Below are 17,034 nucleotides of genomic sequence, written 5' to 3'. Positions count from 1 at the left end.
GGGCGGCATTGTAATCACATATGGTCTTAATTATTTTCTTAGGACGAACATTCTTCCTAATTGTGAAGTGAAGCAGTGAGTGGTCACTCAGTCCTTCCAGGTACGTTGGCGGAGAGACCAAATCTGGAGCTGTAGTAAAACAGAGGTCTAAAATATTAGACGATGTGCTGGTGGTACGTGTGGGTTTGTTAACTAGCTGGGTTAGATTAAAATCGGCGTAGGTGTCTAAAAAATTAGTGCACTCGGAGGATGGCTGCTTAAGGGAGGGAATACAGTTTCGCCACACTATGTTTGGGAAGTTAAAGTCACCCAGTAGGAATAAGTGTGATTTATGGTGTCGAACAATTAATTTATTCAGGGCATCATGAAGGTCGACGCAAAAAGTAGTAGGTGAGGATGGGGATCTATAACAAGCGCAAAAGATAAGGTCACCCGTTGGAAAGCTAACATGGATGCAAACGATTTCTAGTGGGGAATCAATAGAGATAGCAAAGGAATTGATAGCAGAGCTCACGGCAATCAGTACACCTCTGCCTGATCGGAAATCGCGGTCGTATCTGTAAAATTTATATGTTTTTTCGCAGTCTAGTATTTCGCTGTTCAATATTTTTGCCGAGAGCCAAGTTTCGGTGAGCACAACAATATCAGCCGAGCATGCATCGATATGTGACGATAGTGATGTACGTTTGTTGATGACACTTCGGACATTAGTGAAAAGAAGCGATATGCAGTCTGTTTGCGTTTGATCATGAGATAGCTATGCTGAGATTGAATGTGTGGTGGGTGAACCTGGTGGTGTGATGTCTCTTTTTGGGGTAATTGCACTCCTGGCTAGTCCAATTTCGCATACTTCGTCAGTAGCTGCACAATAAGCGTAGCATTTTTTACCTATGATCAATTTGTTGTGGCGTATGGAATAGAATTGGCCGCTAGCCTTGCCGAAATCATTAAGGGCTTTCCGCGATTTACGGGTAGCTTTACAAAAATCTTCGCTGATAGAAACGCCTTCTTCTTTAAACTTTGATTTTTGTGAAAGTATATATTCTCGAGTTTTATAGGAACGCAAACTTAGCAATAACAGGTCGTGGTTTGCCATTTCCAAAGCTGCCTAACCTATGAGCTCTGTGAATCGCGACTTCCGAGGAATTCAGATTGAGACATTTGGAAAGAAAGTGTTGGATCTGGGCTTCCGATTGTGCCCACGTTTCTGACGAATTGTCAGAGATGCCACAGAATATTAAGTTGTCGCGTCTTGACTGGTCCTCCAACTCGTCCAGTCTGGATGCGAGCGCAACGCTCTCATTTGAAACAGCCTCTTGGACTGCTGCAGTAAGATCGATACTAGAAGGCATGTTTTCGAGATACTCAACCGCGGCTTCCATAGCAGTCATCCTGTTAGAAAGGTCTGAAACAGTGTCGGACAGCGCTTCCTGGTTAACCTTGAGTTCGGCAATGGCATTCATCATTTCTTCATGTCATGTATCAAAATTGGACGATAAAGCAGCTATCGCGGCCATAACTTCACCATGCTGACGGCCCACATCCTTGTTAGGACCAGGATTTAGTTCTACATCGCCGGAAAGTAGCAGCAACATTGCAGTGGATACACAATCATTCAAGGTGGCAGCAAGCACTTGTGGGCAAGGGAAGAGCAGCAAACATACATTGCTTGTACATTTGCAAAACAGCGATTCAGGTTGACTAACCTGCACAAGAAAGCAGAATGGAGAACTTAGCGACCGCATGGTAGCCGCTCACCCATGCCCACTGGAAGCGCCTCGTAGATGCCAGTTGCCTAAATAGGGGCGGCGCTGTGCTTCCAAGGCGGATTTAAAGTGGTGGCGAAGGCTGGGCCGAAAAGTGGTTTAGCGCGACTGCAGCACAACCAGAGGATGGGGGGCAAAACACTCATATAAAGAAATGATAAAGCTACAAAATTGGAATGTAATCTGCCAATAGAAAAGAAAAAATATATTAGCACCTTGTTTTATGAAAGAGGTAAGTCATTTTATTAAAACCTGGCAAATTTTGTATTTTTGCAACACTCTTGACCTGCCCCCTATTCATTAGTGTGCGGTGCATTACAGCGCGTCTTAGCAGGCCTTGTTTCGATACCCGGCTAACCCGGCCACGCCAGTGTCTGGAAGTGTTGCTGCCTTTCTATGCTGCCCCTCCTTTACCAGTCACATTATTGCGTTCCCAATTGCACATTAACAAGGCCATAACTAGCAGGAACTCGAGCACACAAGGTGAGCACATTTGACTGGCAAAGGTTGGGGCGCGCTGAAAGGCAGCAACCTTCGAGAAGTACGGGCTCGAAAACGCGGATTCTACAGAAAGACCGCTTTATAATTCGCGCCAAAGCATACGTATGCGTGATGTCATTCTACGTCAAGTTTGCGTAGTTTGCCCCCCAAAATCCAGGGGGCGCTGGAGTGCCCCCAAGCCGCCATTTTTTGGACCAATGGGCGTCTATGGAGCCTTCGCTACCAATGTACATCTACCTTGGTGCTGCCGCTGACGGATGCGTCGATGTTCCACGAGACTCGGACGTGAAGGTGATGACGTCTACTGTGCTCAGATAAGGCCCGTTGTCAGCTGTTGGCAGTCGCAGATCCAGGCCAAATTTCCAAGCAGATATCGATGCATAACACGTGTCAGTCGGTGAGAACGGGAAGCCGTAGACAGCAAGCTGCACAAGAAAGCAGAATGGAGAACTTAGCGACCGCATGGTAGCCGCTCTCCCATGCCCACTGGAAGCGCCTCGTAGATACCAGTTGCCTAAATAGGGGCGGCGCAGTGCTGCCGCTAACGGATGCGTCGATGTTCCACGAGACTCGGACGTGAAGGTGATGACGTCTACTGTGCTCAGATAAGGCCCCTTGTCAGCTGTTGGTAGTCGCAGATCCAGGCCAAATTCCCAAGCAGATATCGATGCATAACACGTGTCAGTCGGTGAGAACGGGAAGCCGTAGACAGCAAGCTGCACAAGAAAGCAGAATGGAGAACTTAGCGACCGCATGGTAGCCGCTCTCCCATGCCCACTGGAAGCGCCTCGTAGATGCCAGTTGCCTAAATAGGGGCGGCGCAGTGCTGCCGCTAACGGATGCGTCGATGTTCCACGAGACTCGGACGTGAAGGTGATGACGTCTACTGTGCTCAGATAAGGCCCGTTGTCAGCTGTTGGTAGTCGCAGATCCAGGCCAAATTCCCAAGCAGATATCGATGCATAACACGTGTCAGTCGGTGAGAACGGGAAGCCGTAGACAGCAAGCTGCACAAGAAAGCAGAATGGAGAACTTAGCGACCGCATGGTAGCCGCTCTCCCATGCCCACTGGAAGCGCCTCGTAGATGCCAGTTGCCTAAATAGGGGCGGCGCAGTGCTGCCGCTAACGGATGCGTCGATGTTCCACGAGACTCGGACGTGAAGGTGATGACGTCTACTGTGCTCAGATAAGGCCCGTTGTCAGCTGTTGGTAGTCGCAGATCCAGGCCAAATTCCCAAGCAGATATCGATGCATAACACGTGTCAGTCGGTGAGAACGGGAAGCCGTAGACAGCAAGCTGCACAAGAAAGCAGAATGGAGAACTTAGCGACCGCATGGTAGCCGCTCTCCCATGCCCACAGTTTACACAGTGTACACACCCCGAAAAAATCTGGACTGTGGTCATTCAACCGTTAAAGCTAGTTATTGAGCCGTGTATGAAATTCCGGAGTTAATCAAGGTGCTTCTACATTCACTTTTAAAAAAGGCAAATGATTGGTTGACGTTGACGTCTATTTCAGAGCGGTTATCGTTTGCCTACCGTAATTGGTGCGTATCTTTGGCGCTCTCCTTTTAAGGTCGCGGATCGGGTATGGACTCATTTGTTGTATCGGAGGGACATCCAGTTTATTTCGGTAGATCCATTGCAGCAGTTTGAAGTAATAGATTTGGTTTGCTTTTAGCATACTGCATGTAATAAAAAGAGGCCCGGTTCGCAGGTTACGTCTATCGCCCTTGTAATTCACACAAGCGTACTATCTTTTTTTTAGCAACAATTAACTTTTTATAGTTATAGATTGTGGTGGTGCCCCAAACCAATATTCCATAACTCAGTCTGGAGTAAAAAAGGGAATAATATAGGATATGGTTTATGGGTGTAGGTATAAGGTTCCGGATTTTGTAGATGCTGCCAGTTATTCGCGCCAGTTAATTTATTAACGTGCGCGGTCCATGAAAGCACTTCAGTGAACCATATGCCCAAAAATTTGTTCTTTTACCTGCTCTTTCAAATTTCCGTCATAGGTTATATTTATTGTTGTGTACTCTCGCCTATTTATTGGCTTGAAAACTATGTACTTTGTTTTGCTTGTGTTTAACCTCAATTTGTTCTTTCAAAGCCACCTTGATAATTTACCTAGGCATTCATTAGCAGCCTTTCCCAAGCTTTCTTTGCTTGCCCCATTGAAAGAGACATTCGTATCATCCGCATATAAAAGTGTACCAGGAAAGCCATGTATTGAAGTAATACCATTTATGTATACTGAGAATAAAAGCGGACCTAAGATGAATCCCTGGGGCACAGCGTATAGAATTCGCATTTTACTGGCTGATACGCCATTCATGTCAACATACTGGCAGCGTTCACTTAGATAATTTTTTAATAAATTCAATGCTACGCCTCGTAGTCCGTACATAAGAAGCTTTTTAAACAAAATGTCGTGCTGTACAGTATCGAACGCTTTTCTTAAGTCTAAAAATAATCCTGGGGTCAAAAGTTTGTTTTCAATATTTTCCACAATCTTTTATTTAATACGAATCAGGGCCGTTTCCGTTCATTTTTTCCTTTGAAACTCATACTGAGCAGAGGTTATAATCTGATGCTTTTCAAAAAAAGACACGAGTTGGTCACTTATAACACCTTCAAATATTTTTGAAAAAACCGGCAGGACAGAAATCGGGCGATAGTTATTAATGTCTAGTACTCCACCACCTTTATATACGGGTGTGACTTGGGCACTTTTTAGTTCTTCAGGATACTCTCCAGACTCAAGCTTTGCAATAATAATATGTTCCAGTATTGCACTAATTATAGATGCGGTGTATTTCAGCGGCAGGGCTTTTATTCCGTCGTCACCAGCTGCGGCACCATTACTTAGTTGCGTGATTTTTTTCTCAATTTCAGCAGGAGTAGACGGCAAAACACGATCGATTCTGGCAGGTTATGTCCTTGCGGGTTGTTATTGTATGCACGTATGTTGCCCATAATAGCGGCCAATATTAATTAAAAAAGTGACGATTCTTTTTATCTACCAGTTCCTGTCCATCGCTCGTTGCCGCTCGGTATCTCTTGCACACCATCTTGTGTCTGCTTTCTGCTCATGAGATGGTTGACCACATAACACATTTTTTCTGGTCTTCGTGTTGTCTTGTGTTTGGTATTATGGCACAGAGGCGGCTAAGGCCATCATGCGCCAAACGCAAGGTATAGAAAATTGTGTTGTGCCGGATTTTATATGACAGAAATGAAGCGGTGGTGTAAAAGGCCTAAAATGTTATTTCTCACCATCTAGTGAAGGTAAAAGGCAGAATTTTTCGAAATTGCCAATGATAAAAGTTTTAAAAATGTCATGTAACCTCAGCGGCCATCCTTTGCAGAGGAAGGATGTCGAGGCCCCCAACCAATGAAATACACACCTCAGAATCTTCTCAGGTATGAGAAAGTGGCTGAGGTGTATCACATAAAGGTGAGGCATTTAGTGTTCCTTAAGACAACCAACCTCTCGTAAAAAGTTAAAAACATTTGAAATGTCAACAATTGCATTATCGCTCAAGAGTAGTGCTGGGTGAAATGAAATTTATTGATTATAAAATTGACTAAAAACTTTTTCCTTACATTTTCTAGGTTTGAACACGCGAATAAAATATGGTTTAATGTGAGCTCGTCTCCGCATCTTTCACAAATGGTTTTGTCTTCTTTTGTAAGTAAGTAGTTGTGTGTCAGGTATGTGTGTCCTATGCGAAGACGACATAAGATTACTTCAGTGAAACGTTCCTGGTGTCTGCATGACTTCCATTCCACCAAGAGTGGCTTTATGAAGTGTAGTTTGTTGTTTAGTTCATTATCCCATTCTTTCTGCCATTTGTTCTTTAATGTGATGTATCAACTTCATGCAGTCTTTAAAAGGTATGTCCACATTTTTTATTTCACCATTTTGAGCTCGTACGGCTGCTGCGTCTGCTCTTTCGTTACCCTCTAAGCCGAAGTGGCTCAGGACCCAGCAGAATCTTATCGTATGTCCTTATGTTGTGAAATTTTCTATTTTGTGTATGATGCTGCCAACTAAAGGTTCAATTGCATTTCTTGACTGCAGCGCTGTGAGTAGGCTCAGAGAATCGGTGTATATTATGCTGTTTTTGAAGTTCTCATGAATTATTTTTTCCACAGCCATACAGACTGCATAGCATTCCGCAGTAAAAATTGATACATAATTTGGTAATCTTACTATTCTTTCCCATTTCCCCTGTACTACGGCACTTCCAACATGCATCGCTGTTTTGGAACCATCTGTGTAAAACTCCATGTAGCTTGAATATTTCTCTTTCAAAGTCAACTATTCTTGTAGTAGGTGTTTATGTGGTGTTTGCTTTTTACAAAACTGTGTAAGCGTGAAGTCACATGCAGTGTGAGGGCAGTGCCATGGTGGCAATGGATCGTGTCTCGGGGCAATTTAAGGTAGATCATCTAGTATTCCCAGTTCATGACATGCGTCTTCAAAGCGTAATAGCAAAGGTCTGATTGTGGTTTATTATTGAACAGTCTTCTAGATGTGCACTTGGTAACTGTGGGGTAACAAATGTGTTTTTGTATGGATCTTATTTTTAGTACATACGCACAGTTAAGCATTGCTGCTCTGTTTGCAAGAGATTGTTCATTTGTTTCTACATATAGACTGTTTATTGGGGATGTTCTGCATGCTTCAATTGATAAATGGAGACCCAAGTTTTGTACAAGATTCAGTTTTTTTAGATATGATGGTCTTGCAGACCAATACATAATGCATCCATAGGCCAAAGTGGACCGTACTACGGAGCGGTAGATCTGTAAAAGGCACAACCTATCTGACCCCCAATGTTTCCGTGAGAGTATATTCAGTATATTTAGCGATCGGGAAGCTTTCTTTTTTATGGTGTTTATGTGAGGTAGGAATGTTTATTTTTATTTTATTTATTCACGTTGCCTCACAGGCTCCAAGCATGGAGTATTGTGTGAGGGGGGGATTACATAAATAGGGGTAATAACAGGAGCATGAATGACACGATTATATAAGCTGATTGACTGTTAGTACTCATTAAACAGTAAGAACATCATTATACAATAGTTATTGACGCGTCAGTAATTAGAAAAAATGGCTGTTATTTCGGTCCTAAAAGAAGCTGGATCACGAATATTGACGATGTGTTCCGGAAGACCATTCCAGTGAACAATAGCCTGCGGCAAAGCGGATGAATTGAATGCAACGGTTTTACCTGAAAGGCGTTTGAAGCTGAGATGGTTGTTTAAACGGTGTGAGGTGCGGTGAGGTTGGGCAAGAGGGAGAGTCGAAAGATTAGTGCTATAGACTATCTTGTGAAATAAGCAGATTAGGGCAATTAATCTTCGTGATTGCAAGGTACAAAGAGAGAGCGATAATTTAATGTTTGTGACGCTTGAGTGACGGTCATAGTTTCTGGAGATGAAACGCGCAGCACGATTTTGGACTGATTCAAGGGAGTTAATTAAATAAGCCTGGTGAGGTGACCAAATGGATGATGCATACTCGAGTTGCGGACGAACAAATGTTTGATAGGCGAGCTTACGGGTAGTAGCAGGAGTTCCATGAAGATTCCGTTTTAGGTATCCTAAGGTCCGGGATGCTTTAGCTGTTATTTTCTGTATATGAGTGGACCAGGACAAGTTACATGAAAAATGGACACCGAGGTATTTGTAAGAAGACACCTGAGAGACTAAGCTGTTATCGAGCATGTAATTGAACGAAGAGTTAGATTTTTTGCGGCTGAATGTCATTAACTTGCATTTTTCAGTGTTAAGTGACATTTGCCATGATGAACACCAAGCGGTTACATGATCGAGGTCCCTTTGAAGTGCAAGAAGGTCTGCAGGTGATCGGATTTTGCGGTAAATTATGCAGTCATCTGCGAACAAGCGAATGTTTGATGTAATGTTAGATGGCAGATCATTAATGTAAATCAGGAACAGCAACGGGCCCAGGACGCTTCCTTGAGGAACACCAGATAGAACATCGCTAAACGGAGATGAGTGGCCGTTAACAACCGTGAACTGTTTACGAAAAGACAAGAAATTCCTTAGCCATGAGGTTGTTAGTGAGTCTAGGTTGAGGGAAGTAATTTTACCTATTAAGCGTGAGTGCGCAACGCGGTCGAATGCTTTTGAGAAATCTAAGAATATGCAGTCTGTTTGGAAGTTCTCGTTCATGTTGTGTAGTAGCTCGTTAGTAAATTCCAGTAGTTGAGTCTCACAAGAGAAGCCTTTCCTGAACCCGTGCTGGTTAGAAAAAAAGAAATTATTACTATCTAGATGCTGCGCCACTGCTGATACGATGATGTGTTCGAGGATCTTACATGGGACAGATGTCAATGATATGGGGCGATAATTTTGCGCGTTCGTTTTATCACCTGATTTGAAGATGGCGATAATTTTACCAATTTTCCAATCCCATGGAATTTCACCAGTTGATAGCGACTGACGAAATATATGGAAGAGAATATTGCTTGAATGGATCACTGTGCTTTTGAGAATTTTTGTATTAATATCATCAATGCCAGCAGAAGTCGAAATCTTAAGATTGTTTATTAATGCTGCAATACCGGAGACACTTATTTCTATGGGACTCATGTACTGGTAATCGGCATCTACTAATGGTGGAGTAGTGGAATGGTCTTCCTGTGTGAACACTGAAGAAAAATAATTATTAAATATAAGTGGGCATTCTTCTTCTATAACTGGAGCACCAGTGTTATCCAACAACGAAACAAGAACCGGAGTGTCAATAGGTGATATCGTTTTCCAAAATTTTTTAGGGTTGTGTGTCATAAGGGATTGAAGGTCATGGGAATAATATTTAAGCTTTGCTTTGCGGATGGCACTACAATATGTTTTTTCGGCGGTTTTGTGTTTCTGCCATGAAGCCGGTGTGCCAAGGCGTTTGGCAGCTTTGAATAGTCGCTTTTTCTTGTTTTTTAATGCATGTAACATCCTGTTGAACCATGGTTTAGACGCGTTCGTGCGGAGGGTGAGCAGTGGTATATGACGGTGTACTAATTCCAGTAAACTATTTTTGAACAAAACCCAGTTCTCGTTGGCCGAACGCTGAGAAAAGGTCGGAAGATATGTGTCACAAAAGGATTGTAACCCTATATTAATGGCATTGTAGTCAGCGCGGTTATAATAAAAAATACGTTTATGTGTTTGTGCACGTGCGCATGAAGGCATGGAAATCGTGAAATTAAGCAGTTCGTGATCACTGAAGCCATCAGAATAAGAGATAGGGCTTATATTGTCTGGGACTGACGAGAAGACGAGGTCAAGCTTATTGTTTCCTCGGGTAGGTTTTTCGACTAATTGAACCAAAGAGAAATCGAGAGTTAGTTGAACAAAATTAGTGCCATCACGTGTTCTCGAACTTAAGCTCGGCCAGTCAATTTCGGGAAAGTTGAAGTCACCAAGTAGACAGATACTTGCTTTTGGAAATTTAGCTTTTGCTTCAGTTAGGTTATCATGTAGATCAGAGACGAATGATTGCGGACTATCTGGTGGTCTGTAACAAACTCCAAGAAGATGCTTGGAAGATGGCGATGTGATGCAAACCCACAAAATTTCTAAGTTACTAGGAATATCAACGGGAAAAGAAGTTATATGCTTTTTAGCAGCAATCAACACCCCTCCTCCCCTTCTGTCGCTCCTATCGTTTCTGTAGATAGTGAAACTGTCCATATCAGGCAAGACTTCATCGTTCCTAATATCTTTATGGAGCCACGTTTCGGTTAGTATTAAAATGTCGCATTCACAATTGTCAAGGTATGAACAAAGTTCGATGCGCTTAGGAAGAATGCTGCGTATGTTAGTGAAAAGTAAGGAGAGCTGCGATTGCGCGGTGTTATTGCGGTAAGATGTTTGTTCTTTCCTGATGACACGCTTTCTATCAGAAGTTATGCCTTGGAATTTATGCTCTTGTTTTACTTGTAGAACAGTTTCATTCATGTGCAGGGTGGGATCAACCTGCACGCCCCTTTTCAGTGAGAAAAGGATGGAAACTGCTTTTCGTGGAGAGAACTTAAATCCATTTTGGTCTGCCCAAGTCGCTAGTTTGCTCAGTGTAAGCTGTATCTGTCTTTCGCATATTGATAAACTGGAAGATGTGCATGAAATTCGAAGGTCGTCGACATATACAGAATACATGATGGTATTCGGAATTAATTGCTATAATGAGTTCATTTTTACAATAAAGAGTGTGGTACTTAGAATACACCCCTGCGGTACGTCGTTTACTTGGATGAATTTTTCGAAAGCGTGCCGCCTAGACGTACACGAAAGGAACGGTCAGAGAGGAAGTCTTTCAGACAGTTTAGCATCCTGCCACGAATACCTAGATCCGCGAGGTCACGAAGAATCCCAAACCTCCAGGTGGTATCATAAGCTTTTTCCAAGTCAAAAAATATTGCCAGACAATGCTGTTTGTGTATAAATGCTTCACGGACTGTGTTTTCAAGACGGACAAGATGGTCGATTGTACAGCATGCTTTTCTAAATCCACATTGGTGTATATCAAGAAGTTTTTGCGATTGTAGGGTGAACATTAACCTAATATTTAACACACTTATAAACATTTAGCAAGACAACTCTTAAGTGCTATTCGCCTGTACCTTCCAGCCGAGGTTGGCGGTTTTCCTGATTTCAGGAATGGCACAACCACGGCGTTTTTCACGCCTCTGGCATTTTTCCAGACTGCCATATTTTATTGAAAATTTTCGGAAGAGCTTCTACAGCATCTTCAGAGAGGTGTGCAAGCATTTCATAATAGATCTCATCTGGGCCTGGTGTTGTCTGTTTGCCGGCCGAAAGTACTGTACGGATTTCTTCTAGTGTAATTAATTTTTTGTAATGCTCATTTGCACTGAAACTGGTCGGCAGTCGTTGTTTTTCAGTTGTGCTCTTGTATTTTAAAAATGATTGCGTGTAGTGTGACGAGCTCGAAACTGTGGCGAGATGTTCCCCTAGTTTGTCGGCCTGTTCGCTAATGCTTGTTTGTCTATCTGGAGATGTTGGGAAGGAATTGTGAAGGAAGAAAAGCTGCCATTTAGTTTGCGGACTTGTTCCCACATTTGTTTGGATGTAACTGAACTATTTATTGACGATACGTAGTTCTGCCACGAAGTTTTTTCAGCATTGCGACGGATATGTCGTGCTTTTGCTCTCGCCTTTTTAAAATTTATGAGGTTGTCGTGTATGAGGTATCTTCGGGAAGTTCCCCAGGCTTTGTTGTGATTCTTTTTTGCTTCTCTGCAATCTTGGTTATACCAAACCTTGTGGTTTCGGCGTACTGCTCCTGACGACTGCGGTACAGCTAGACGTGCAGCTGAAATTATACATGTTGTAAAAATTTCATTTATTTTGTCAATGCTAAGATCATCTGGAAATATTTTCTCCAGACAGGCCTTTTCTTGAAATAGTGGCCAGTCCGCTAAGCGCAGTTTCCAACGGCGTGGTTTAGTTGGAATTATTGGTGGTGGTGATAAAAAGTTAATTATCACTGGAATGTGATCCCTTCCGTACGGGTTATCAAGAATATCCCATTTAAAATTGGTAAAAATGGATGGTGGGCTAAAAGACAAGTCTATGCAACTAATTTTACCTGAGAATGAAGAGTAATATGTGGGTTTGCCTGTATTGAGCAAGCAGACGTTGTTGCACAGAATAAAATCTTCTAAAACCCGACCTCTAGTGTCTGCCTGTTAACTTCCCCAAAATGGGGGTGCGCATTAAATTCTCCGACTACCAGATATGGCTCCGGTAACTGATTAAAAAGTGCTTCTGGGTCATGGAGTGTTACTGTGAGGTGTGGTTGAAGATACACTGTGCATATGGTAATTGTTTTAAAGCTAATGACAGTGACTGCAACGGCTTCATAATTCGTCTGGAGCTTGATTTCATGCTTTGCAACATCGCTCTGAACTACGACAGCAACGCCTCCAGAGACCCTATTCGCCTGATCATGGTCATGGCGAAAGACTTTACACTTTTTAAAAATATTTTTGTGTAATGGTGCCCAATTGGTCTCCTGAAGGCACAGTGCCACAGAAGACAGACAATGTAAGAGATCTGTTGCATCACCATAGTTTTTTAAAATTCCAGGCCAGTTCCAGTGGATAAGAAATGCCATTATAAATTTTAAGGGGATGTATTCTGAACCTCAGGTCCCTCCTTTTTGAAGGCCTCTTATCATGATTTTTTTCTTTTTTTCGGTCAAGGCAGCCCCGCCGTCGTTGCGGCCCAGGCGAGCCCTGAGTTGTATCCATCGCCTGAGTGGAGGCGCTGGAGTTCCGCGAAGAACCCACGGGCAGAGGGGTGGTGGACTTCTCCCGAACGAGGGAAGCCTTGCGGGCTGCCGACTTTGTGGCCGGCGGGCCCGTTTGCGTGGGTGGCATAGCAGCTTTCGCTGCATCTGCCGGGGGCGCGGATGGCCCTGCCTCAGCCTCACTTAGGGTGAGCTGGGCAGGTGCCGAAGGCGTGATGCGCCGCACCCGCGCACCACATTGGCGAAGTTTGTGTGAGGATTGATGGAGAAAGAGCCATGTGACATCGCATAACGCCTTCTAGCCTCTTTGAATGTGATTTTATCTTTTGTCCTTATTGTAATTATTTCCTTTTCGTTCTTCCAGGCAGGAAAAGACCGTGAATAAGCAGCGTGGTCGCCTTCGCAGTTTGCACAGCGTGGCGTGGCATCGCAGTCGTCTGATTGGTTGTCATTTGAGGCACATTTAGCACAGCTGTAACGGCAGCGGCAGCTTTGTCCGCCGTGACCGAACTTCTGCCCTTTGAAACAGCGTCTAGGGTTGGGTATACACGGGCGACGGAGATTTGTGCATGGCCTACCTCTATTAACTCGGGGACGGTGCAGGGGCAAATGTCAGGACCAGGATTTTGTTGGAATCTCTGTTGTCTTTGCGGATTGTAATTCTATGGACGTTGGTTGCATTTTGAGGAGTCAGTCCTTCAATCATCTCTTCCTCTGTTAGGCGCAGAAAGTCATTGTCTGAGATGACACCACGTACTGTGTTCAATGACCTGTGTGGTGCGACAGAGACAGGAATATCGCCAAAAGTTTTAATGTTTGCCAGCTTTGATATTTGAGTAATGCCGAGCAGTTCGAGCAGGAGGTAATTTCTAGCCAACTTTGTGACTTTGTACTGAGAGCTCAATGAATCTGTAAAAACTCTTGAAACAAAGAGCCGGGATATTTGTCTGGCTGGCTTTTCTGTTTCTTTACTGTGGACGATGTGGTACTTTGGAAAATTTGTCTTCTTTTTGTTCAAAAACTGCAATGTGACATTGGTCCGCCCTCTGAAAAGAGGGCGATCATTAATAAGCCGGGAGGAAGCCATAAAAAACTACGTTCGGCCATGGTGCCAGCCACCCACCATGAAGCCCAACAAGGGGACGGGACAGGAACTTGAAAACAAGCCCTGCCCACGCCAGCTGTACACCACTGCTATAGCAAAATATGACGAAACCCAGAGTAGTTCGCCACGCAAGGTTAACCGTAGCCGCCCGGAAAAAAGGAAAAACGAAGAAAGGAGGAGGAGGCAGGCGAGTTTTAAGGAAGAGATAGGAAAATGAAATATGGAGGGGAGGACATTTACCGTGATGCAAGCAGTTCTTGACAATTTTTTCTGGGTAATTTATTAATTCGCTTTTATTGCACGAAGAAAAACAAAATGTTCACCGTTGTTTCAAGTGCAGGAAGTGCACTAGACACCACTACCACCCACCATAACCTGTTGATCGTTGTGCAATACCAGCATCTGCATCATGCATAAAACACTGCAATTAGCTAGAAGGTCACTTCTACAAGCAAAATAAGTATGCACTGCCTCCTTCTAGTTCAGTCACAATATTTAGTTGGCACGGCACTGGAGCGAGACTGCATCACACGCATAGCATGTAGTATGCGACCGGCAACGGCCGAACCAACATGGCACCGCAAGGGGAAAAAGGCGGCGTGGGGCGCCTCAAAGCCTGTCTCAACCGTAGAACCGGAGGCATCGAGACCATAGAACACATGTACTATTGCGATGAAAGGAAACGCGAACAATGCGGTGCCTACGCGCGCCGCTGTTCAAATTTCCTTTGATCGCGCTTCTACCTGGGTGGCAAAAAAAGACGCAAGAGTTGTCCTTAGAATGCATCACGGACATCATTTTGCTACCACAGAAGTAAAAGCATGATGAAAAGAAATGCAAAGAGCCGAGTGCCTAGACTCCGCTCTCCACATTTCTTTGTATCGTCCCTGTACATGCAGCACCATCTCAGATCAACTTTACAAATCGCAGCGCACAACCTCCTGGTCCACACGGTGATTCACTGGCTGTGACTTTATGGCCACCACCAGCGTCCCCAGCGATTCGCTAGCTTTGACAGCAAATCGATTAAACTCTGCGTAGTCTTAAAGGTTCAGTGCTGTTACATGGCACTCCATGGCATCCACTCAAAAGTGGATGACTGCTGACTGGTGATGTGTCCTAACTATACAAGCAATAAGCCAAGAAGAACATAATGTCCACCATCATTCCGGCACTATCAGCGGCCTTGCCTTGAGTGGTCTGCAGTTCCTTTTAAGCACAGCATGAATCTTTGCCTGTGCCTGGAAGAAGTAGGCAAAGGAAGGATGGTTGAGGTACTCACGCATACATGCCAGGAATGTTGCCCCAGAAGAGCCGAGCCCTGGCCTGGGGCGAGAAGAAGCGGCCATCCAGCAGCGCAGGCTCACACTGCGCCACACAGTGCAAGAAACAGATACGCCTTGAGTGCAACAACACTAAGCATGAGAGCACTCGCAATTCCATAGTTTATTATGCCTTTAATACGGCCAGGATTTCATGGAATATGGCATCACCTTCCATGCTTTTATAAAACCAACAGGCCCAAAGCTGCTCATTGACCATGAGGAATTTTACTCGCGGAGCTATCAACACGTGTGATGCCGACTTGATAGCACTCACTGAAACATGGTTAAATTCTCGTGTAGATAAGTGCGAAATTTTTATTCACACAAAGCCTTTCAGTATCTATCGCTCCAACAGGGATGGAAGACAAGGGAGTGGAACATTGCTCACCGTTTCTGCGAGTGTAACATCGTTCCATATTATTATGATCTGTAATATTGAATCTGTCTGGTGCAGTGCCATGCTGAACAATAAAACATACTTCTTCGGCATACGTTACCGTCCACCTAATGTATACATCACATTCGTTACTGAATTGCACGATGCTATTAACGCCATTCTATTCTGGCACCCCTCATCCCTAGTAACTCTTCCAGGTGGCTTTGATTATCACAAAATAAACTGCAGATCAGCACCACCATATTGCATACAGTATTCTTCGCATTGCCAAGCGTTTTGATATATGCACTCTTTTCAATTTGACCCAAGCTGCTAATGGTGTCCCACATAATGTTTGCAGCTCTGCAAATCTTTTTGACCTTATTCTGACTACTAACCCTGAAATTGTAGGCACAGTAAATTTCTTGCCTTGACTCCCCGTGCTAACTATTCTATGGGTACACTATCGTACATTTTGCCTAAACTTCTTAATGATCTGAATAAATGTGGAATTGATTTAGGTCGCACTACAGTTCGTGAACTGCGCCACGTGATATGTCATGTTTTTGAACAATTCTAATATTGATTTCCTTGTGATACATTAAACCGAATCAATTTTGCGTTTCTGCATGTTTGTATTCCTGTATGTTTCATGTATGCTCCTGTACTGCCTTGTAGAGGGGACCGTGGGCTCTAGTCAAGCTGTTCAGCAGCTTTTACCCACGGCCCCTCCATCGTTTTGATGGAAATAAAGCTATTATTATTATTATTATTCTTTACTTCATTTTGACATTAGCTTTATTACATCATCAGCCATAAAAAAACGAAACGTTGTATTTGATTACAATAAAAAGAACTTCTAAAAGATCAATAGTAAACTGTCGCTTTTTCTCTATGACTATCAAAGGCTCCGAACATCGTTATGCTGAAGGAAACTGGCACCAATTCACAAACCTACTTTTAGATCTTACACAGGCTTACATATACAAGAAAATAATACCAATAAATTCACAAGCATCGTGGTGTAACACATATTTAAATCGACTTTCTAACAAGAAAAAGTAGTTATTACGGAAGGAAAAATTGCAGCAAACCGAGCAGCACTTGCCTGTGTACATTACCGCATCCAACAATTATACTCTAGCTTTCTCTACTGCGAAATCAAATTTTCTCAAAAACACCCTGCCATCTATGCTCACAAGTAACCCCTCGAAAATTTTGAAACATTGTAACGAACACCCAGAGAAACTGAGATCTCTTTGATCAATTCAAATGGCTTACTTTTGGCTAGTCATACATGTGCATCTATTTTAAAGATGTGTTTACTCTGAACATTTCTTCCAAAACTAAAATTCCATTGCAATTGTATCCGTCCTTCGATTTCGTCAATATGCAGCCAATAGTAAAACATGCGGCTGGGATTGCAAACGTTTTTGACACGTTGAAACCTTCATAATCCTCTGGTGTCGACAGTATATATGCAAGATTGCTCAAAAAACTAAGATTTAATCTGCTATTTTTTGTAAAAAACATTTCAACAATCAATAGATACTGGTATTCTTCCACAGCATAAGAAACAGGCAAAGGTGATTCCATTTCATCAATCCTGTTAAAACTGGGGTGTGCGAATATTCAAATTTTGAATAC

The 17,034-nt window shown here is 43.3% G+C and overlaps 1 pseudogene; it reads right to left on the bottom strand.

The window, feature by feature from the left end:
- Positions 1-14,849: 14,849 nt before the first annotated feature.
- Positions 14,850-17,034, bottom strand: part of LOC144129506 (uncharacterized) — a 43,516-nt pseudogene continuing 41,331 nt past the window's right edge.

The sequence above is a fragment of the Amblyomma americanum genome, chromosome 4 (assembly GCF_052857255.1).
Source record: "Amblyomma americanum isolate KBUSLIRL-KWMA chromosome 4, ASM5285725v1, whole genome shotgun sequence".
Classification (NCBI taxonomy): domain Eukaryota; kingdom Metazoa; phylum Arthropoda; class Arachnida; order Ixodida; family Ixodidae; genus Amblyomma; species Amblyomma americanum.
This window is presented reverse-complemented; position numbering and strand designations above follow the sequence as displayed.